Here is a 24204-nt window from a genome sequence, read left to right as displayed (position 1 = left end):
GATGAGCTCAGCAACTGTACCTGAATGATCACAGTGAGGTTATCAGAGATGAGCTCAGCAACTGTACCTGAATGATCACAGTGAGGTTATCAGAGATGAGCTCAGCAACTGTACCTGAATGATCACAGTGAGGTTATCAGAGATGAGCTCAGCAACTGTACCTGAATGATCACAGTGAGGTTATCAGAGATGAGCTCAGCAACTGTACCTGAATGATCACAGTGAGGTTATCAGAGATGAGCTCAACAACTGTACCTGAATGATCACAGTGAGGTTATCAGAGATGAGCTCAGCAACTGTACCTGAATGATCACAGTGAGGTTATCAGAGATGAGCTCAGCAACTGTACCTGAATGATCACAGTGAGGTTATCAGAGATGAGCTCAACAACTGTACCTGAATGATCACAGTGAGGTTATCAGAGATGAGCTCAACAACTGTACCTGAATGATCACAGTGAGGTTATCAGAGATGAGCTCAACAACTGTACCTGAATGATCACAGTGAGGTTATCAGAGATGAGCTCAGCAACTGTACCTGAATGATCACAGTGAGGTTATCAGAGATGAGCTCAGCAACTGTACCTGAATGATCACAGTGAGGTTATCAGAGATGAGCTCAGCAACTGTACCTGAATGATCACAGTGAGGTTATCAGAGATGAGCTCAACAACTGTACCTGAATGATCACAGTGAGGTTATCAGAGATGAGCTCAGCAACTGTACCTGAATGATCACAGTGAGGTTATCAGAGATGAGCTCAGCAACTGTACCTGAATGATCACAGTGAGGTTATCAGAGATGAGCTCAGCAACTGTACCTGAATGATCACAGTGAGGTTATCAGAGATGAGCTCAGCAACTGTACCTGAATGATCACAGTGAGGTTATCAGAGATGAGCTCAGCAACTGTACCTGAATGATCACAGTGAGGTTATCAGAGATGAGCTCAGCAACTGTACCTGAATGATCACAGTGAGGTTATCAGAGATGAGCTCAGCAACTGTACCTGAATGATCACAGTGAGGTTATCAGAGATGAGCTCAGCAACTGTACCTGAATGATCACAGTGAGGTTATCAGAGATGAGCTCAGCAACTGTACCTGAATGATCACAGTGAGGTTATCAGAGATGAGCTCAACAACTGTACCTGAATGATCACAGTGAGGTTATCAGAGATGAGCTCAGCAACTGTACCTGAATGATCACAGTGAGGTTATCAGAGATGAGCTCAGCAACTGTACCTGAATGATCACAGTGAGGTTATCAGAGATGAGCTCACCTGAATGATCACAGTGAGGTTATCAGAGATGAGCTGTACCTGAATGATAACAGTGAGGTTAACAGAGATGAGCTCAGCAACTGTACCTGAATGATCACAGTGAGGTTATCAGAGATGAGCTCAACAACTGTACCTGAATGATCACAGTGAGGTTATCAGAGATGAGCTTAACAACTGTACCTGAATGATCACAGTGAGGTTATCAGAGATGAGCTCAACAACTGTACCTGAATGATCACAGTGAGGTTATCAGAGATGAGCTCAACAACTGTACTTAAATGATCACAGTGAGGTTATCAGAGATGAGCTCAGCAACTGTACCTGAATGATCACAGTGAGGTTATCAGAGATGAGCTTAACAACTGTACTTGAATGATCACAGTGAGGTTATCAGAGATGAGCTCAACAGCTGTACTTGAATGATCACAGTGAGGTTATCAGAGATGAGCTCAACAACTGTACCTGAATGATCACAGTGAGGTTATCAGAGACCAGGAGGCCTGGTCACAGACCGAGCCGCGGGGGCGTTGACCCCCGGAACTCTCTCCAGGTAAACTCCAGGTAACAACTGTACCTGAATGATCACAGTGAGGTTATCAGAGATGAGCTCAGCAACTGTACCTGAATGATCACAGTGAGGTTATCAGAGATGAACTGAGCAACTGTACCTGAATGATCACAGTGAGGTTATCAGAGATGAGCTGAGCAACTGTACCTGAATGATCACAGTGAGGTTATCAGAGTTGAGCTCAGCAACTGTACCTGAATGATCACAGTGAGGTTATCAGAGATGAGCTCAGCAACTGTACCTGAATGATCACAGTGAGGTTATCAGAGATGAGCTGAGCAACTGTACCTGAATGATCACAGTGAGGTTATCAGAGATGAGCTCAGCAACTGTACCTGAATGATCACAGTGAGGTTATCAGAGATGAGCTCAGCAACTGTACCTGAATGATCACAGTGAGGTTATCAGAGATGAGCTCAGCAACTGTACCTGAATGATCACAGTGAGGTTATCAGAGATGAGCTCAGCAACTGTACCTGAATGATCACAGTGAGGTTATCAGAGATGAGCTCAGCAACTGTACCTGAATGATCACAGTGAGGTTATCAGAGATGAGCTCAACAACTGTACTTAAATGATCACAGTGAGGTTATCAGAGATGAGCTCAGCAACTGTACCTGAATGATCACAGTGAGGTTATCAGAGATGAGCTCAGCAACTGTACCTGAATGATCACAGTGAGGTTATCAGAGATGAGCTCAACAACTGTACTTAAATGATCACAGTGAGGTTATCAGAGATGAGCTCAGCAACTGTACCTGAATGATCACAGTGAGGTTATCAGAGATGAGCTTAACAACTGTACCTGAATGATCACAGTGAGGTTATCAGAGATGAGCTCAACAACTGTACCTGAATGATCACAGTGAGGTTATCAGAGATGAGCTCAGCAACTGTACCTGAATGATCACAGTGAGGTTATCAGAGATGAGCTCAGCAACTGTACCTGAATGATCACAGTGAGGTTATCAGAGATGAGCTCAGGCAACTGTACCTGAATGATCACAGGGAGGTTGAACCGGAACTGTAATCTCCAGTTATCAACTGTACCTGAATGATCACAGTGAGGTTATCAGAGATGAGCTCAGCAACTGTACCTGAATGATCACAGTGAGGTTATCAGAGATGAGCTCAGCAACTGTACCTGAATGATCACAGTGAGGTTATCAGAGATGAGCTCAACAGCTGTACTTGAATGATCACAGTGAGGTTATCAGAGATGAGCTCAACAACTGTATTTGAATGATCACAGTGAGGTTATCAGAGATGAGCTCAGCAACTGTACCTGAATGATCACAGTGAGGTTATCAGAGATGAGCTCAGCAACTGTATCTGAATGATCACAGTGAGGTTATCAGAGATGAGCTCAGCAACTGTACCTGAATGATCACAGTGAGGTTATCAGAGATGAGCTCAGCAACTGTACCTGAATGATCACAGTGAGGTTATCAGAGATGAGCTCAGCAACTGTACCTGAATGATCACAGTGAGGTTATCAGAGATGAGCTCAGCAACTGTACCTGAATGATCACAGTGAGGTTATCAGAGATGAGCTCAGCAACTGTACCTGAATGATCACAGTGAGGTTATCAGAGATGAGCTCAGCAACTGTACCTGAATGATCACAGTGAGGTTATCAGAGATGAGCTCAGCAACTGTACCTGAATGATCACAGTGAGGTTATCAGAGATGAGCTCAGCAACTGTACCTGAATGATCACAGTGAGGTTATCAGAGATGAGCTCAGCAACTGTACCTGAATGATCACAGTGAGGTTATCAGAGATGAGCTCAACAACTGTACCTGAATGATCACAGTGAGGTTATCAGAGATGAGCTCAGCAACTGTACCTGAATGATCACAGTGAGGTTATCAGAGATGAGCTCAACAACTGTACCTGAATGATCACAGTGAGGTTATCAGAGATGAGCTCAACAACTGTACTTAAATGATCACAGTGAGGTTATCAGAGATGAGCTCAGCAACTGTACCTGAATGATCACAGTGAGGTTATCAGAGATGAGCTTAACAACTGTACCTGAATGATCACAGTGAGGTTATCAGAGATGAGCTCAACAGCTGTACTTGAATGATCACAGTGAGGTTATCAGAGATGAGCTCAACAACTGTACCTGAATGATCACAGTGAGGTTATCAGAGACCAGGAGGCCTGGTCACAGACCGAGCCGCGGGGGCGTTGACCCCCGGAACTCTCTCCAGGTAAACTCCAGGTAACAACTGTACCTGAATGATCACAGTGAGGTTATCAGAGATGAGCTCAGCAACTGTACCTGAATGATCACAGTGAGGTTATCAGAGATGAGCTCAGCAACTGTACCTGAATGATCACAGTGAGGTTATCAGAGATGAGCTGAGCAACTGTACCTGAATGATCACAGTGAGGTTATCAGAGATGTGCTCTGCAACTGTACCTGAATGATCACAGTGAGGTTATCAGAGATGAGCTCAACAACTGTACCTGAATGATCACAGTGAGGTTATCAGAGATGTGCTCTGCAACTGTACCTGAATGATCACAGTGAGGTTATCAGAGATGAGCTCAACAACTGTACCTGAATGATCACAGTGAGGTTATCAGAGATGAGCTTAACAACTGTACCTGAATGATCACAGTGAGGTTATCAGAGATGAGCTCAACAACTGTACCTGAATGATCACAGTGAGGTTATCAGAGATGAGCTCAGCAACTGTACCTGAATGATCACAGTGAGGTTATCAGAGATGTGCTCTGCAACTGTACCTGAATGATCACAGTGAGGTTATCAGAGATGAGCTCAACAACTGTACCTGAATGATCACAGTGAGGTTATCAGAGATGAGCTCAGCAACTGTACCTGAATGATCACAGTGAGGTTATCAGAGATGAGCTCAACAACTGTACCTGAATGATCACAGTGAGGTTATCAGAGATGAGCTCAGCAACTGTACCTGAATGATCACAGTGAGGTTATCAGAGATGAGCTCAGCAACTGTACCTGAATGATCACAGTGAGGTTATCAGAGATGAGCTCAGCAACTGTACCTGAATGATCACAGTGAGGTTATCAGAGATGAGCTCAACAACTGTAGGTTATCAGAGATGAGCTCAGCAACTGTACCTGAATGATCACAGTGAGGTTATCAGAGATGAGCTCAGCAACTGTACCTGAATGATCACAGTGAGGTTATCAGAGATGAGCTCAGCAACTGTACCTGAATGATCACAGTGAGGTACCTGAATGATCACAGTGAGGTTATCAGAGATGAGCTCAGCAACTGTACCTGAATGATCACAGTGAGGTTATCAGAGATGAGCTCAACAACTGTACCTGAATGATCACAGTGAGGTTATCAGAGATGAGCTCAGCAACTGTACCTGAATGATCACAGTGAGGTTATCAGAGATGTGCTCTGCAACTGTACCTGAATGATCACAGTGAGGTTATCAGAGATGAGCTCAACAACTGTACCTGAATGATCACAGTGAGGTTATCAGAGATGTGCTCTGCAACTGTACCTGAATGATCACAGTGAGGTTATCAGAGATGAGCTCAACAACTGTACTTAAATGGTCACAGTGAGGTTATCAGAGATGAGCTCAGCAACTGTACCTGAATGATCACAGTGAGGTTATCAGAGATGAGCTCAGCAACTGTACCTGAATGATCACAGTGAGGTTATCAGAGATGAGCTCAGCAACTGTACCTGAATGATCACAGTGAGGTTATCAGAGATGAGCTCAACAACTGTACCTGAATGATCACAGTGAGGTTATCAGAGATGAGCTCAACAACTGTACCTGAATGATCACAGTGAGGTTATCAGAGATGAGCTCAGCAACTGTACCTGAATGATCACAGTGAGGTTATCAGAGATGAGCTCAGCAACTGTACCTGAATGATCACAGTGAGGTTATCAGAGATGAGCTCAGCAACTGTACCTGAATGATCACAGTGAGGTTATCAGAGATGAGCTCAGCAAAAGTACCTGAATGATCACAGTGAGGTTATCAGAGATGAGCTCAGCAACTGTACCTGAATGATCACAGTGAGGTTATCAGAGATGAGCTCAGCAACTGTACCTGAATGATCACAGTGAGGTTATCAGAGATGAGCTCAACAACTGTACCTGAATGATCACAGTGAGGTTATCAGAGATGAGCTCAACAACTGTACCTGAATGATCACAGTGAGGTTATCAGAGATGAGCTCAGCAACTGTACCTGAATGATCACAGTGAGGTTATCAGAGATGAGCTCAGCAACTGTACCTGAATGATCACAGTGAGGTTATCAGAGATGAGCTCAGCAACTGTACCTGAATGATCACAGTGAGGTTATCAGAGATGAGCTCAGCAACTGTACCTGAATGATCACAGTGAGGTTATCAGAGATGAGCTCAGCAACTGTACCTGAATGATCACAGTGAGGTTATCAGAGATGAGCTCAGCAACTGTACCTGAATGATCACAGTGAGGTTATCAGAGATGAGCTCAGCAACTGTACCTGAATGATCACAGTGAGGTTATCAGAGATGAGCTCAGCAACTGTACCTGAATGATCACAGTGAGGTTATCAGAGATGAGCTCAGCAACTGTACCTGAATGATCACAGTGAGGTTATCAGAGATGAGCTCAACAACTGTACCTGAATGATCACAGTGAGGTTATCAGAGATGAGCTCAGCAACTGTACCTGAATGATCACAGTGAGGTTATCAGAGATGAGCTCAGCAACTGTACCTGAATGATCACAGTGAGGTTATCAGAGATGAGCTCAACAACTGTACCTGAATGATCACAGTGAGGTTATCAGAGATGAGCTCAGCAACTGTACCTGAATGATCACAGTGAGGTTATCAGAGATGAGCTCAGCAACTGTACCTGAATGATCACAGTGAGGTTATCAGAGATGAGCTCAACAACTGTACTTAAATGATCACAGTGAGGTTATCAGAGATGAGCTCAGCAACTGTACCTGAATGATCACAGTGAGGTTATCAGAGATGAGCTTAACAACTGTACCTGAATGATCACAGTGAGGTTATCAGAGATGAGCTCAACAGCTGTACTTGAATGATCACAGTGAGGTTATCAGAGATGAGCTCAACAACTGTACCTGAATGATCACAGTGAGGTTATCAGAGACCAGGAGGCCTGGTCACAGACCGGGCCGGGGGGGCGTTGACCCCCGGAACTCTCCCCAGGTAAACTCCAGGTAACAACTGTACCTGAATGATCACAGTGAGGTTATCAGAGATGAGCTCAGCAACTGTACCTGAATGATCACAGTGAGGTTATCAGAGATGAGCTCAACAACTGTACCTGAATGATCACAGTGAGGTTATCAGAGATGAGCTCAGCAACTGTACCTGAATGATCACAGTGAGGTTATCAGAGATGAGCTCAGCAACTGTACCTGAATGATCACAGTGAGGTTATCAGAGATGAGCTCAGCAACTGTACCTGAATGATCACAGTGAGGTTATCAGAGATGAGCTCAGCAACTGTACCTGAATGATCACAGTGAGGTTATCAGAGATGAGCTCAGCAACTGTACCTGAATGATCACAGTGAGGTTATCAGAGATGAGCTCAGCAACTGTACCTGAATGATCACAGTGAGGTTATCAGAGATGAGCTCAGCAACTGTACCTGAATGATCACAGTGAGGTTATCAGAGATGAGCTCAGCAACTGTACCTGAATGATCACAGTGAGGTTATCAGAGATGAGCTCAACAACTGTACCTGAATGATCACAGTGAGGTTATCAGAGATGAGCTCAGCAACTGTACCTGAATGATCACAGTGAGGTTATCAGAGATGAGCTCAGCAACTGTACCTGAATGATCACAGTGAGGTTATCAGAGATGAGCTCAGCAACTGTACCTGAATGATCACAGTGAGGTTATCAGAGATGAGCTCAGCAACTGTACCTGAATGATCACAGTGAGGTTATCAGAGATGAGCTCAACAACTGTACCTGAATGATCACAGTGAGGTTATCAGAGATGAGCTCAACAACTGTACCTGAATGATCACAGTGAGGTTATCAGAGATGAGCTTAACAACTGTACCTGAATGATCACAGTGAGGTTATCAGAGATGAGCTCAACAACTGTACTTAAATGATCACAGTGAGGTTATCAGAGATGAGCTCAGCAACTGTACCTGAATGATCACAGTGAGGTTATCAGAGATGAGCTTAACAACTGTACCTGAATGATCACAGTGAGGTTATCAGAGATGAGCTCAACAACTGTACCTGAATGATCACAGTGAGGTTATCAGAGATGAGCTCAACAACTGTACCTGAATGATCACAGTGAGGTTATCAGAGACCAGGAGGCCTGGTTACAGACCGAGCCGCGGGGGCGTTGACCCCCGGAACTCTCTCCAGGTAAACTCCAGGTAACAACTGTACCTGAATGATCACAGTGAGGTTATCAGAGATGAGCTCAGCAACTGTACCTGAATGATCACAGTGAGGTTATCAGAGATGAGCTCAGCAACTGTACCTGAATGATCACAGTGAGGTTATCAGAGATGAGCTCAGCAACTGTACCTGAATGATCACAGTGAGGTTATCAGAGATGAGCTCAGCAACTGTACCTGAATGATCACAGTGAGGTTATCAGAGATGAGCTCAGCAACTGTACCTGAATGATCACAGTGAGGTTATCAGAGATGAGCTCAGCAACTGTACCTGAATGATCACAGTGAGGTTATCAGAGATGAGCTCAACAACTGTACCTGAATGATCACAGTGAGGTTATCAGAGATGAGCTCAGCAACTGTACCTGAATGATCACAGTGAGGTTATCAGAGATGAGCTCAGCAACTGTACCTGAATGATCACAGTGAGGTTATCAGAGATGAGCTCAGCAACTGTACCTGAATGATCACAGTGAGGTTATCAGAGATGAGCTCAGCAACTGTACCTGAATGATCACAGTGAGGTTATCAGAGATGAGCTCAACAACTGTACCTGAATGATCACAGTGAGGTTATCAGAGATGAGCTCAGCAACTGTACCTGAATGATCACAGTGAGGTTATCAGAGATGAGCTCAGCAACTGTACCTGAATGATCACAGTGAGGTTATCAGAGATGAGCTCAGCAACTGTACCTGAATGATCACAGTGAGGTTATCAGAGATGAGCTCAACAACTGTACCTGAATGATCACAGTGAGGTTATCAGAGATGAGCTCAGCAACTGTACCTGAATGATCACAGTGAGGTTATCAGAGATGAGCTCAGCAACTGTACCTGAATGATCACAGTGAGGTTATCAGAGATGAGCTCAACAACTGTACCTGAATGATCACAGTGAGGTTATCAGAGATGAGCTCAACAACTGTACCTGAATGATCACAGTGAGGTTATCAGAGATGAGCTCAACAACTGTACCTGAATGATCACAGTGAGGTTATCAGAGATGAGCTCAACAACTGTACCTGAATGATCACAGTGAGGTTATCAGAGATGAGCTCAGCAACTGTACCTGAATGATCACAGTGAGGTTATCAGAGATGAGCTCAACAACTGTACCTGAATGATCACAGTGAGGTTATCAGAGATGAGCTCAGCAACTGTACCTGAATGATCACAGTGAGGTTATCAGAGATGTGCTCTGCAACTGTACCTGAATGATCACAGTGAGGTTATCAGAGATGAGCTCAACAACTGTACCTGAATGATCACAGTGAGGTTATCAGAGATGAGCTCAGCAACTGTACCTGAATGATCACAGTGAGGTTATCAGAGATGAGCTCGACAACTGTACCTGAATGATCACAGTGAGGTTATCAGAGATGAGCTCATCAACTGTACCTGAATGATCACAGTGAGGTTATCAGAGATGAGCTCAGCAACTGTACCTGAATGATCACAGTGAGGTTATCAGAGATGAGCTCAACCTGAATGATCACAGTGAGGTTATCAGAGATGAGCTCAGCAACTGTACCTGAATGATCACAGTGAGGTTATCAGAGATGAGCTCAACAACTGTTCCTGAATGATCACAGTGAGGTTATCAGAGATGAGCTGAAATGATCACAGTGAGGTTATCAGAGATGAGCTCACAACTGTACCTGAATGATCACAGTGAGGTTATCAGAGATGAGCTCAGCAACTGTACCTGAATGATCACAGTGAGGTTATCAGAGATGAGCTCAACAACTGTACCTGAATGATCACAGTGAGGTTATCAGAGATGAGCTCAGCAACTGTACCTGAATGATCACAGTGAGGTTATCAGAGATGAGCTCAGCAACTGTACCTGAATGATCACAGTGAGGTTATCAGAGATGAGCTCAGCAACTGTACCTGAATGATCACAGTGAGGTTATCAGAGATGAGCTCAACAACTGTACCTGAATGATCACAGTGAGGTTATCAGAGATGAGCTCAACAACTGTACCTGAATGATCACAGTGAGGTTATCAGTGATGAGCTCAGCAACTGTACCTGAATGATCACAGTGAGGTTATCTGAGATGAGCTCATGAGCTCACAACTGTACCTGAATGATAACAGTGAGGTTATCAGAGATGAGCTCAGCAACTGTACCTGAATGATCACAGTGAGGTTATCAGAGATGAGCTCAGCAACTGTACCTGAATGATCACAGTGAGGTTATCAGAGATGAGCTCAGCAACTGTACCTGAATGATCACAGTGAGGTTATCAGAGATGAGCTCAATGATCACAGTGAGGTTATCAACTGTACCTGAATGATCACAGTGAGGTTATCAGAGATGAGCTCAACAACTGTACCTGAATGATCACAGTGAGGTTATCAGAGATGAGCTCAATAACTGTACCTGAATGATCACAGTGAGGTTATCAGAGATGAGCTCAGCAACTGTACCTGAATGATCACAGTGAGGTTATCAGAGATGAGCTCAGCAACTGTACCTGAATGATCACAGTGAGGTTATCAGAGATGAGCTCAGCAACTGTACCTGAATGATCACAGTGAGGTTATCAGAGATGAGCTCAACAACTGTACCTGAATGATCACAGTGAGGTTATCAGAGATGAGCTCAACAACTGTACCTGAATGATCACAGTGAGGTTATCAGAGATGAGCTCAGCAACTGTACCTGAATGATCACAGTGAGGTTATCAGAGATGAGCTCAGCAACTGTACCTGAATGATCACAGTGAGGTTATCAGAGATGAGCTCAGCAACTGTACCTGAATGATCACAGTGAGGTTATCAGAGATGAGCTCAGCAACTGTACCTGAATGATCACAGTGAGGTTATCAGAGATGAGCTCAGCAACTGTACCTGAATGATCACAGTGAGGTTATCAGAGATGAGCTCAGCAACTGTACCTGAATGATCACAGTGAGGTTATCAGAGATGAGCTCAGCAACTGTACCTGAATGATCACAGTGAGGTTATCAGAGATGAGCTCAGCAACTGTACCTGAATGATCACAGTGAGGTTATCAGAGATGAGCTCAGCAACTGTACCTGAATGATCACAGTGAGGTTATCAGAGATGAGCTCAGCAACTGTACCTGAATGATCACAGTGAGGTTATCAGAGATGAGCTCAGCAACTGTACCTGAATGATCACAGTGAGGTTATCAGAGATGAGCTCAACAACTGTACCTGAATGATCACAGTGAGGTTATCAGAGATGAGCTCAGCAACTGTACCTGAATGATCACAGTGAGGTTATCAGAGATGAGCTCAACAACTGTACCTGAATGATCACAGTGAGGTTATCAGAGATGAGCTCAACAGCTGTACTTGAATGATCACAGTGAGGTTATCAGAGATGAGCTCAACAACTGTACCTGAATGATCACAGTGAGGTTATCAGAGACCAGGAGGCCTGGTCACAGACCGGGCCGCGGGGGCGTTGACCCCCGGAACTCTCTCCAGGTAAACTCCAGGTAACAACTGTACCTGAATGATCACAGTGAGGTTATCAGAGATGAGCTCAGCAACTGTACCTGAATGATCACAGTGAGGTTATCAGAGATGAGCTCAACAACTGTACCTGAATGATCACAGTGAGGTTATCAGAGATGAGCTCAGCAACTGTACCTGAATGATCACAGTGAGGTTATCAGAGATGAACTGCGCAACTGTACCTGAATGATCACAGTGAGGTTATCAGAGATGAGCTGAGCAACTGTAACTGAATGATCACAGTGAGGTTATCAGAGATGAGCCCAGCAACTGTTCCTGAATGATCACAGTGAGGTTATCAGAGATGAGCTCAGCAACTGTACCTGAATGATCACAGTGAGGTTATCAGAGATGAGCTCAGCAACTGTACCTGAATGATCACAGTGAGGTTATCAGAGATGAGCTCAACAACTGTACCTGAATGATCACAGTGAGGTTATCAGAGATGAGCTCAGCAACTGTACCTGAATGATCACAGTGAGGTTATCAGAGATGAGCTCAGCAACTGTACCTGAATGATCACAGTGAGGTTATCAGAGATGAGCTCAGCAACTGTACCTGAATGATCACAGTGAGGTTATCAGAGATGAGCTCAGCAACTGTACCTGAATGATCACAGTGAGGTTATCAGAGATGAGCTCAGCAACTGTACCTGAATGATCACAGTGAGGTTATCAGAGATGAGCTCAGCAACTGTACCTGAATGATCACAGTGAGGTTATCAGAGATGAGCTCAGCAACTGTACCTGAATGATCACAGTGAGGTTATCAGAGATGAGCTCAACAACTGTACCTGAATGATCACAGTGAGGTTATCAGAGATGAGCTCAACAACTGTACCTGAATGATCACAGTGAGGTTATCAGAGATGAGCTCAACAACTGTACCTGAATGATCACAGTGAGGTTATCAGAGATGAGCTCAACAACTGTACCTGAATGATCACAGTGAGGTTATCAGAGATGAGCTCAGCAACTGTACCTGAATGATCACAGTGAGGTTATCAGAGATGAGCTCAACAACTGTACCTGAATGATCACAGTGAGGTTATCAGAGATGAGCTCAGCAACTGTACCTGAATGATCACAGTGAGGTTATCAGAGATGAGCTCAGCAACTGTACCTGAATGATCACAGTGAGGTTATCAGAGATGAGCTCAGCAACTGTACCTGAATGATCACAGTGAGGTTATCAGAGATGAGCTCAACAACTGTACCTGAATGATCACAGTGAGGTTATCAGAGATGAGCTCAACAACTGTACCTGAATGATCACAGTGAGGTTATCAGAGATGAGCTCAGCAACTGTACCTGAATGATCACAGTGAGGTTATCAGAGATGAGCTCAGCAACTGTACCTGAATGATCACAGTGAGGTTATCAGAGATGAGCTCAACAACTGTACCTGAATGATCACAGTGAGGTTATCAGAGATGAGCTCAGCAACTGTACCTGAATGATCACAGTGAGGTTATCAGAGATGAGCTCAACAACTGTACTTAAATGATCACAGTGAGGTTATCAGAGATGAGCTCAGCAACTGTACCTGAATGATCACAGTGAGGTTATCAGAGATGAGCTCAGCAACTGTACCTGAATGATCACAGTGAGGTTATCAGAGATGAGCTCAGCAACTGTACCTGAATGATCACAGTGAGGTTATCAGAGATGAGCTCAACAACTGTACCTGAATGATCACAGTGAGGTTATCAGAGATGAGCTCAACAACTGTACCTGAATGATCACAGTGAGGTTATCAGAGATGTCAGCAACTGTAACTGAATGATCACAGTGAGGTTATCAGAGATGAGCTCAACAACTGTACCTGAATGATCACAGTGAGGTTATCAGAGATGAGCTCAGCAACTGTACCTGAATGATCACAGTGAGGTTATCAGAGATGAGCTCAGCAACTGTACCTGAATGATCACAGTGAGGTTATCAGAGATGAGCTCAACAACTGTACCTGAATGATCACAGTGAGGTTATCAGAGATGAGCTCAGCAACTGTACCTGAATGATCACAGTGAGGTTATCAGAGATGAGCTTAACAACTGTACCTGAATGATCACAGTGAGGTTATCAGAGATGAGCTCAACAGCTGTACTTGAATGATCACAGTGAGGTTATCAGAGATGAGCTCAACAACTGTACCTGAATGATCACAGTGAGGTTATCAGAGACCAGGAGGCCTGGTCACAGACCGGGCCGCGGGGGCGTTGACCCCCGGAACTCTCCCCAGGTAAACTCCAGGTAACAACTGTACGTGAATGATCACAGTGAGGTTATCAGAGATGAGCCCAGCAACTGTACCTGAATGATCACAGTGAGGTTATCAGAGATGAGCTCAACAACTGTACCTGAATGATCACAGTGAGGTTATCAGAGATGAGCTCAGCAACTGTACCTGAATGATCACAGTGAGGTTATCAGAGATGTGCTCTGCAACTGTACCTGAATGATCACAGTGAGGTTATCAGAGATGAGCTCAACAACTGTACCTGAATGATCACAGTGAGGTTATCAGAGATGTGCTCTGCAACTGTACCTGAATGATCACAGTGAGGTTATCAGAGATGAGCTCAACAACTGTACTTAAATGATCACAGTGAGGTTATCAGAGATGAGCTCAGCAACTGTACCTGAATGATAACAGTGAGGTTATCAGAGATGAGCTCAGCAACTGTACCTGAATGATCACAGTGAGGTTATCAGAGATGAGCTCAGCAACTGTACCTGAATGATCACAGTGAGGTTATCAGAGATGAGCTTAACAACTGTACCTGAATGATCACAGTGAGGTTATCAGAGATGAGCTCAACAACTGTACCTGAATGATCACAGTGAGGTTATCAGAGATGAGCTCAGCAACTGTACCTGAATGATCACAGTGAGGTTATCAGAGATGAGCTCAACAACTGTACCTGAATGATCACAGTGAGGTTATCAGAGATGAGCTCAGCAACTGTACCTGAATGATCACAGTGAGGTTATCAGAGATGAGCTCAACAACTGTACCTGAATGATCACAGTGAGGTTATCAGAGATGAGCTCAGCAACTGTACCTGAATGATCACAGTGAGGTTATCAGAGATGAGCTCAGCAACTGTACCTGAATGATCACAGTGAGGTTATCAGAGATGAGCTCAGCAACTGTACCTGAATGATCACAGTGAGGTTATCAGAGATGAGCTCAGCAACTGTACCTGAATGATCACAGTGAGGTTATCAGAGATGAGCTCAACAACTGTACCTGAATGATCACAGTGAGGTTATCAGAGATGAGCTCAGCAACTGTACCTGAATGATCACAGTGAGGTTATCAGAGATGAGCTCAGCAACTGTACCTGAATGATCACAGTGAGGTTATCAGAGATGAGCTCAGCAACTGTACCTGAATGATCACAGTGAGGTTATCAGAGATGAGCTCAGCAACTGTACCTGAATGATCACAGTGAGGTTATCAGAGATGAGCTCAGCAACTGTACCTGAATGATCACAGTGAGGTTATCAGAGATGAGCTCAGCAACTGTACCTGAATGATCACAGTGAGGTTATCAGAGATGAGCTCAGCAACTGTACCTGAATGATCACAGTGAGGTTATCAGAGATGAGCTCAGCAACTGTACCTGAATGATCACAGTGAGGTTATCAGAGATGAGCTCAACAACTGTACCTGAATGATCACAGTGAGGTTATCAGAGATGAGCTCAGCAACTGTACCTGAATGATCACAGTGAGGTTATCAGAGATGAGCTCAGCAACTGTACCTGAATGATCACAGTGAGGTTATCAGAGATGAGCTCAACAACTGTACTTAAATGATCACAGTGAGGTTATCAGAGATGAGCTCAGCAACTGTACCTGAATGATCACAGTGAGGTTATCAGAGATGAGCTTAACAACTGTACCTGAATGATCACAGTGAGGTTATCAGAGATGAGCTCAACAGCTGTACTTGAATGATCACAGTGAGGTTATCAGAGATGAGCTCAACAACTGTACCTGAATGATCACAGTGAGGTTATCAGAGACCAGTAGGCCTGGTCACAGACCGAGCCGCGGGGGCGTTGACCCCCGGAACTCTCTCCAGGTAAACTCCAGGTAACAACTGTACCTGACTGATCACAGTGAGGTTATCAGAGATGAGCTCAGCAACTGTACCTGAATGATCACAGTGAGGTTATCAGAGATGAACTGAGCAACTGTACCTGAATGATCACAGTGAGGTTATCAGAGATGAGCTCAGCAACTGTACCTGAATGATCACAGTGAGGTTATCAGAGATGAGCTCAGCAACTGTACCTGAATGATCACAGTGAGGTTATCAGAGATGAGCTCAACAACTGTACCTGAATGATCACAGTGAGGTTATCAGAGATGAGCTCAGCAACTGTACCTGAATGATCACAGTGAGGTTATCAGAGATGAGCTCAGCAACTGTACCTGAATGATCACAGTGAGGTTATCAGAGATGAGCTCAGCAACTGTACCTGAATGATCACAGTGAGGTTATCAGAGATGAGCTCAGCAACTGTACCTGAATGATCACAGTGAGGTTATCAGAGATGAGCTCAACAACTGTACCTGAATGATCACAGTGAGGTTATCAGAGATGAGCTCAGCAACTGTACCTGAATGATCACAGTGAGGTTATCAGAGATGAGCTCACAGAGATGAGCTCAGCAACTCTACCTGAATGATCACAGTGAGGTTATCAGAGATGAGCTCAACAACTGTACCTGAATGATCACAGTGAGGTTATCAGAGATGAGCTCAACAACTGTACCTGAATGATCACAGTGAGGTTATCAGAGATGAGCTCAGCAACTGTACCTGAATGATCACAGTGAGGTTATCAGAGATGAGCTCAGCAACTGTACCTGAATGATCACAGTGAGGTTATCAGAGATGAGCTCAGCAACTGTACCTGAATGATCACAGTGAGGTTATCAGAGATGAGCTCAGCAACTGTACCTGAATGATCACAGTGAGGTTATCAGAGATGAGCTCAACAACTGTACCTGAATGATCACAGTGAGGTTATCAGAGATGAGCTTAACAACTGTACCTGAATGATCACAGTGAGGTTATCAGAGATGAGCTCAACAACTGTACCTGAATGATCACAGTGAGGTTATCAGAGATGAGCTCAGCAACTGTACCTGAATGATCACAGTGAGGTTATCAGAGATGAGCTCAACAACTGTACCTGAATGATCACAGTGAGGTTATCAGAGATGTGCTCTGCAACTGTACCTGAATGATCACAGTGAGGTTATCAGAGATGAGCTCAACAACTGTACTTAAATATTCACAGTGAGGTTATCAGAGATGAGCTCAGCAACTGTACCTGAATGATAACAGTGAGGTTATCAGAGATGAGCTCAGCAACTGTACCTGAATGATCACAGTGAGGTTATCAGAGATGAGCTCAGCAACTGTACCTGAATGATCACAGTGAGGTTATCAGAGATGAGCTCAACAACTGTACCTGAATGATCACAGTGAGGTTATCAGAGATGAGCTCAACAACTGTACCTGAATGATCACAGTGAGGTTATCAGAGATGAGCTCAGCAACTGTACCTGAATGATCACAGTGAGGTTATCAGAGATGAGCTCAGCAACTGTACCTGAATGATCACAGTGAGGTTATCAGAGATGAGCTCAGCAACTGTACCTGAATGATCACAGTGAGGTTATCAGAGATGAGCTCAGCAACTGTACCTGAATGATCACAGTGAGGTTATCAGAGATGAGCTCATGATCACAGTGAGCATGAGCTCACAACTGTACCTGAATGATCACAATGAGGTTATCAGAGATGAGCTCAGCAACTGTACCTGAATGATCACAGTGAGGTTATCAGAGATGAGCTCAGCAACTGTACCTGAATGATCACAGTGAGGTTATCAGAGATGAGCTCAGCAACTGTACTTGAATGATCACAGTGAGGTTATCAGAGATGAGCTCAACAACTGTATTTGAATGATCACAGTGAGGTTATCAGAGATGAGCTCAGCAACTGTACCTGAATGATCACAGTGAGGTTATCAGAGATGAGCTCAGCAACTGTACCTGAATGATCACAGTGAGGTTATCAGAGATGAGCTCAACAACTGTACTTAAATGATCACAGTGAGGTTATCAGAGATGAGCTCAGCAACTGTACCTGAATGATCACAGTGAGGTTATCAGAGATGAGCTTAACAACTGTACCTGAATGATCACAGTGAGGTTATCAGAGATGAGCTCAACAGCTGTACTTGAATGATCACAGTGAGGTTATCAGAGATGAGCTCAACAACTGTACCTGAATGATCACAGTGAGGTTATCAGAGACCAGGAGGCCTGGTCACAGACCGGGCCGCGGGGGCGTTGACCCCCGGAACTCTCTCCAGGTAAACTCCAGGTAACAACTGTACCTGAATGATCACAGTGAGGTTATCAGAGATGAGCTCAGCAACTGTACCTGAATGATCACAGTGAGGTTATCAGAGATGAGCTCAACAACTGTACCTGAATGATCACAGTGAGGTTATCAGAGATGAGCTCAGCAACTGTACCTGAATGATCACAGTGAGGTTATCAGAGATGTGCTCTGCAACTGTACCTGAATGATCACAGTGAGGTTATCAGAGATGAGCTCAACAACTGTACTTAAATGGTCACAGTGAGGTTATCAGAGATGAGCTCAGCAACTGTACCTGAATGATAACAGTGAGGTTATCAGAGATGAGCTCAGCAACTGTACCTGAATGATCACAGTGAGGTTATCAGAGATGAGCTCAGCAACTGTACCTGAATGATCACAGTGAGGTTATCAGAGATGAGCTTAACAACTGTACCTGAATGATCACAGTGAGGTTATCAGAGATGAGCTCAACAACTGTACCTGAATGATCACAGTGAGGTTATCAGAGATGAGCTCAGCAACTGTACCTGAATGATCACAGTGAGGTTATCAGAGATGAGCTCAGCAACTGTACCTGAATGATCACAGTGAGGTTATCAGAGATGAGCTCAGCAACTGTACCTGAATGATCACAGTGAGGTTATCAGAGATGAGCTCAGCAACTGTACCTGAATGATCACAGTGAGGTTATCAGAGATGAGCTCAGCAACTGTACCTGAATGATCACAGTGAGGTTATCAGAGATGAGCTCAACAACTGTACCTGAATGATCACAGTGAGGTTATCAGAGATGAGCTCAGCAACTGTACCTGAATGATCACAGTGAGGTTATCAGAGATGAGCTCAGCAACTGTACCTGAATGATCACAGTGAGGTTATCAGAGATGAGCTCAACAACTGTACCTGAATGATCACAGTGAGGTTATCAGAGATGAGCTCAACAACTGTACCTGAATGATCACAGTGAGGTTATCAGAGATGAGCTCAACAACTGTACCTGAATGATCACAGTGAGGTTATCAGAGATGAGCTCAGCAACTGTACCTGAATGATCACAGTGAGGTTATCAGAGATGAGCTCAACAACTGTACCTGAATGATCACAGTGAGGTTATCAGAGATGAGCTCAGCAACTGTACCTGAATGATCACAGTGAGGTTATCAGAGATGAGCTCAGCAACTGTACCTGAATGATCACAGTGAGGTTATCAGAGATGAGGTACCTGAATGATCTCTGCAACTGTACCTGAATGATCACAGTGAGGTTATCAGAGATGAGCTCAACAACTGTACCTGAATGATCACAGTGAGGTTATCAGTGATGAGCTCAACAACTGTACCTGAATGATCACAGTGAGGTTATCAGAGATGAGCTCAGCAACTGTACCTGAATGATCACAGTGAGGTTATCAGAGATGTGCTCTGCAACTGTACCTGAATGATCACAGTGAGGTTATCAGAGATGAGCTCAACAACTGTACCTGAATGATCACAGTGAGGTTATCAGAGATGAGCTCAGCAACTGTACCTGAATGATCACAGTGAGGTTATCAGAGATGAGCTCAACAACTGTACTTAAATGATCACAGTGAGGTTATCAGAGATGAGCTCAGCAACTGTACCTGAATGATCACAGTGAGGTTATCAGAGATGAGCTCAGCAACTGTACCTGAATGATCACAGTGAGGTTATCAGAGATGAGCTCAGCAACTGTACCTGAATGATCACAGTGAGGTTATCAGAGATGAGCTCAACAACTGTACCTGAATGATCACAGTGAGGTTATCAGAGATGAGCTCAGCAACTGTACCTGAATGATCACAGTGAGGTTATCAGAGATGAGCTCAGCAACTGTACCTGAATGATCACAGTGAGGTTATCAGAGATGAGCTCAGCAACTGTACCTGAATGATCACAGTGAGGTTATCAGAGATGAGCTCAGCAACTGTACCTGAATGATCACAGTGAGGTTATCAGAGATGAGCTCAACAACTGTACCTGAATGATCACAGTGAGGTTATCAGAGATGAGCTCAGCAACTGTACCTGAATGATCACAGTGAGGTTATCAGAGATGAGCTCAGCAACTGTACCTGAATGATCACAGTGAGGTTATCAGAGATGAGCTCAACAACTGTACCTGAATGATCACAGTGAGGTTATCAGAGATGAGCTCAGCAACTGTACCTGAATGATCACAGTGAGGTTATCAGAGATGAGCTCAGCAACTGTACCTGAATGATCACAGTGAGGTTATCAGAGATGAGCTCAGCAACTGTACCTGAATGATCACAGTGAGGTTATCAGAGATGAGCTCAACAACTGTACTTAAATGATCACAGTGAGGTTATCAGAGATGAGCTCAGCAACTGTACCTGAATGATCACAGTGAGGTTATCAGAGATGAGCTTAACAACTGTACCTGAATGATCACAGTGAGGTTATCAGAGATGAGCTCAACAGCTGTACTTGAATGATCACAGTGAGGTTATCAGAGATGAGCTCAACAACTGTACCTGAATGATCACAGTGAGGTTATCAGAGACCAGGAGGCCTGGTCACAGACCGGGCCGCGGGGGCGTTGACCCCCGGAACTCTCTCCAGGTAAACTCCAGGTAACAACTGTACCTGAATGATCACAGTGAGGTTATCAGAGATGAGCTCAGCAACTGTACCTGAATGATCACAGTGAGGTTATCAGAGATGAGCTCAACAACTGTACCTGAATGATCACAGTGAGGTTATCAGAGATGAGCTCAGCAACTGTACCTGAATGATCACAGTGAGGTTATCAGAGATGAGCTCAGCAACTGTACCTGAATGATCACAGTGAGGTTATCAGAGATGAGCTCAACAACTGTACCTGAATGATCACAGTGAGGTTATCAGAGATGAGCTCAGCAACTGTACCTGAATGATCACAGTGAGGTTATCAGAGATGAGCTCAGCAACTGTACCTGAATGATCACAGTGAGGTTATCAGAGATGAGCTCAGCAACTGTACCTGAATGATCACAGTGAGGTTATCAGAGATGAGCTCAACAACTGTACCTGAATGATCACAGTGAGGTTATCAGAGATGAGCTCAGCAACTGTACCTGAATGATCACAGTGAGGTTATCAGAGATGAGCTCAACAACTGTACCTGAATGATCACAGTGAGGTTATCAGAGATGAGCTCAACAACTGTACCTGAATGATCACAGTGAGGTTATCAGAGATGTGCTCTGCAACTGTACCTGAATGATCACAGTGAGGTTATCAGAGATGAGCTCAACAACTGTACTTAAATGGTCACAGTGAGGTTATCAGAGATGAGCTCAGCAACTGTACCTGAATGATAACAGTGAGGTTATCAGAGATGAGCTCAGCAACTGTACCTGAATGATCACAGTGAGGTTATCAGAGATGAGCTCAGCAACTGTACCTGAATGATCACAGTGAGGTTATCAGAGATGAGCTTAACAACTGTACCTGAATGATCACAGTGAGGTTATCAGAGATGAGCTCAACAACTGTACCTGAATGATCACAGTGAGGTTATCAGAGATGAGCTCAACAACTGTACCTGAATGATCACAGTGAGGTTATCAGAGATGAGCTCAGCAACTGTACCTGAATGATCACAGTGAGGTTATCAGAGATGAGCTCACAACTGTACCTGAATGATCACAGTGAGGTTATCAGAGATGAGCTCAGCAACTGTACCTGAATGATCACAGTGAGGTTATCAGAGATGAGCTCAACAACTGTACCTGAATGATCACAGTGAGGTTATCAGAGATGAGCTCAGCAACTGTACCTGAATGATCACAGTGAGGTTATCAGAGATGAGCTCAGCAACTGTACCTGAATGATCACAGTGAGGTTATCAGAGATGAGCTCAGCAACTGTACCTGAATGATCACAGTGAGGTTATCAGAGATGAGCTCAACAACTGTACCTGAATGATCACAGTGAGGTTATCAGAGATGAGCTCAGCAACTGTACCTGAATGATCACAGTGAGGTTATCAGAGATGAGCTCAGCAACTGTACCTGAATGATCACAGTGAGGTTATCAGAGATGAGCTCAGCAACTGTACCTGAATGATCACAGTGAGGTTATCAGAGATGAGCTCAGCAACTGTACCTGAATGATCACAGTGAGGTTATCAGAGATGAGCTCAGCAACTGTACCTGAATGATCACAGTGAGGTTATCAGAGATGAGCTCAGCAACTGTACCTGAATGATCACAGTGAGGTTATCAGAGATGAGCTCAACAACTGTACCTGAATGATCACAGTGAGGTTATCAGAGATGAGCTCAACAACTGTACCTGAATGATCACAGTGAGGTTATCAGAGATGAGCTCAACAACTGTACCTGAATGATCACAGTGAGGTTATCAGAGATGAGCTCAGCAACTGTACCTGAATGATCACAGTGAGGTTATCAGAGATGAGCTCAGCAACTGTACCTGAATGATCACAGTGAGGTTATCAGAGATGAGCTTAACAACTGTACCTGAATGATCACAGTGAGGTTATCAGAGATGAGCTCAGCAACTGTACCTGAATGATCACAGTGAGGTTATCAGAGATGAGCTCAACAACTGTACCTGAATGATCACAGTGAGGTTATCAGAGACCAGGAGGCCTGGTTACAGACCGAGCCGCGGGGGCGTTGACCCCCGGAACTCTCTCCAGGTAAACTCCAGGTAACAACTGTACCTGAATGATCACAGTGAGGTTATCAGAGATGAGCTCAGCAACTGTACCTGAATGATCACAGTGAGGTTATCAGAGATGAGCTCAGCAACTGTACCTGAATGATCACAGTGAGGTTATCAGAGATGAGCTCAGCAACTGTACCTGAATGATCACAGTGAGGTTATCAGAGATGAGCTCAGCAACTGTACCTGAATGATCACAGTGAGGTTATCAGAGATGAGCTCAGCAACTGTACCTGAATGATCACAGTGAGGTTATCAGAGATGAGCTCAACAACTGTACCTGAATGATCACAGTGAGGTTATCAGAGATGAGCTCAGCAACTGTACCTGAATGATCACAGTGAGGTTATCAGAGATGAGCTCAGCAACTGTACCTGAATGATCACAGTGAGGTTATCAGAGATGAGCTCAGCAACTGTACCTGAATGATCACAGTGAGGTTATCAGAGATGAGCTCAGCAACTGTACCTGAATGATCACAGTGAGGTTATCAGAGATGAGCTCAACAACTGTACCTGAATGATCACAGTGAGGTTATCAGAGATGAGCTCAGCAACTGTACCTGAATGATCACAGTGAGGTTATCAGAGATGAGCTCAGCAACTGTACCTGAATGATCACAGTGAGGTTATCAGAGATGAGCTCAACAACTGTACCTGAATGATCACAGTGAGGTTATCAGAGATGAGCTCAGCAACTGTACCTGAATGATCACAGTGAGGTTATCAGAGATGAGCTCAGCAACTGTACCTGAATGATCACAGTGAGGTTATCAGAGATGAGCTCAGCAACTGTACCTGAATGATCACAGTGAGGTTATCAGAGATGAGCTCAACAACTGTACCTGAATGATCACAGTGAGGTTATCAGAGATGAGCTCAACAACTGTACCTGAATGATCACAGTGAGGTTATCAGAGATGAGCTCAGCAACTGTACCTGAATGATCACAGTGAGGTTATCAGAGATGAGCTCAACAACTGTACTTAAATGATCACAGTGAGGTTATCAGAGATGAGCTCAGCAACTGTACCTGAATGATCACAGTGAGGTTATCAGAGATGAGCTCAGCAACTGTACCTGAATGATCACAGTGAGGTTATCAGAGATGAGCTCAGCAACTGTACCTGAATGATCACAGTGAGGTTATCAGAGATGAGCTCAGCAACTGTACCTGAATGATCACAGTGAGGTTATCAGAGATGAGCTCAACAACTGTACCTGAATGATCACAGTGAGGTTATCAGAGAATAGCTTAACAACTGAGCACAGTTTATCAGAGATGTACCTGTACCTGAATGATC

The sequence above is a fragment of the Cherax quadricarinatus genome, chromosome 75 (genome assembly GCF_038502225.1).
Source record: "Cherax quadricarinatus isolate ZL_2023a chromosome 75, ASM3850222v1, whole genome shotgun sequence".
Taxonomy (NCBI): Eukaryota; Metazoa; Arthropoda; class Malacostraca; order Decapoda; family Parastacidae; genus Cherax; species Cherax quadricarinatus.
The sequence above is the reverse complement of the archived record's forward strand: the minus strand, read 5'-3'. Positions refer to the sequence as shown.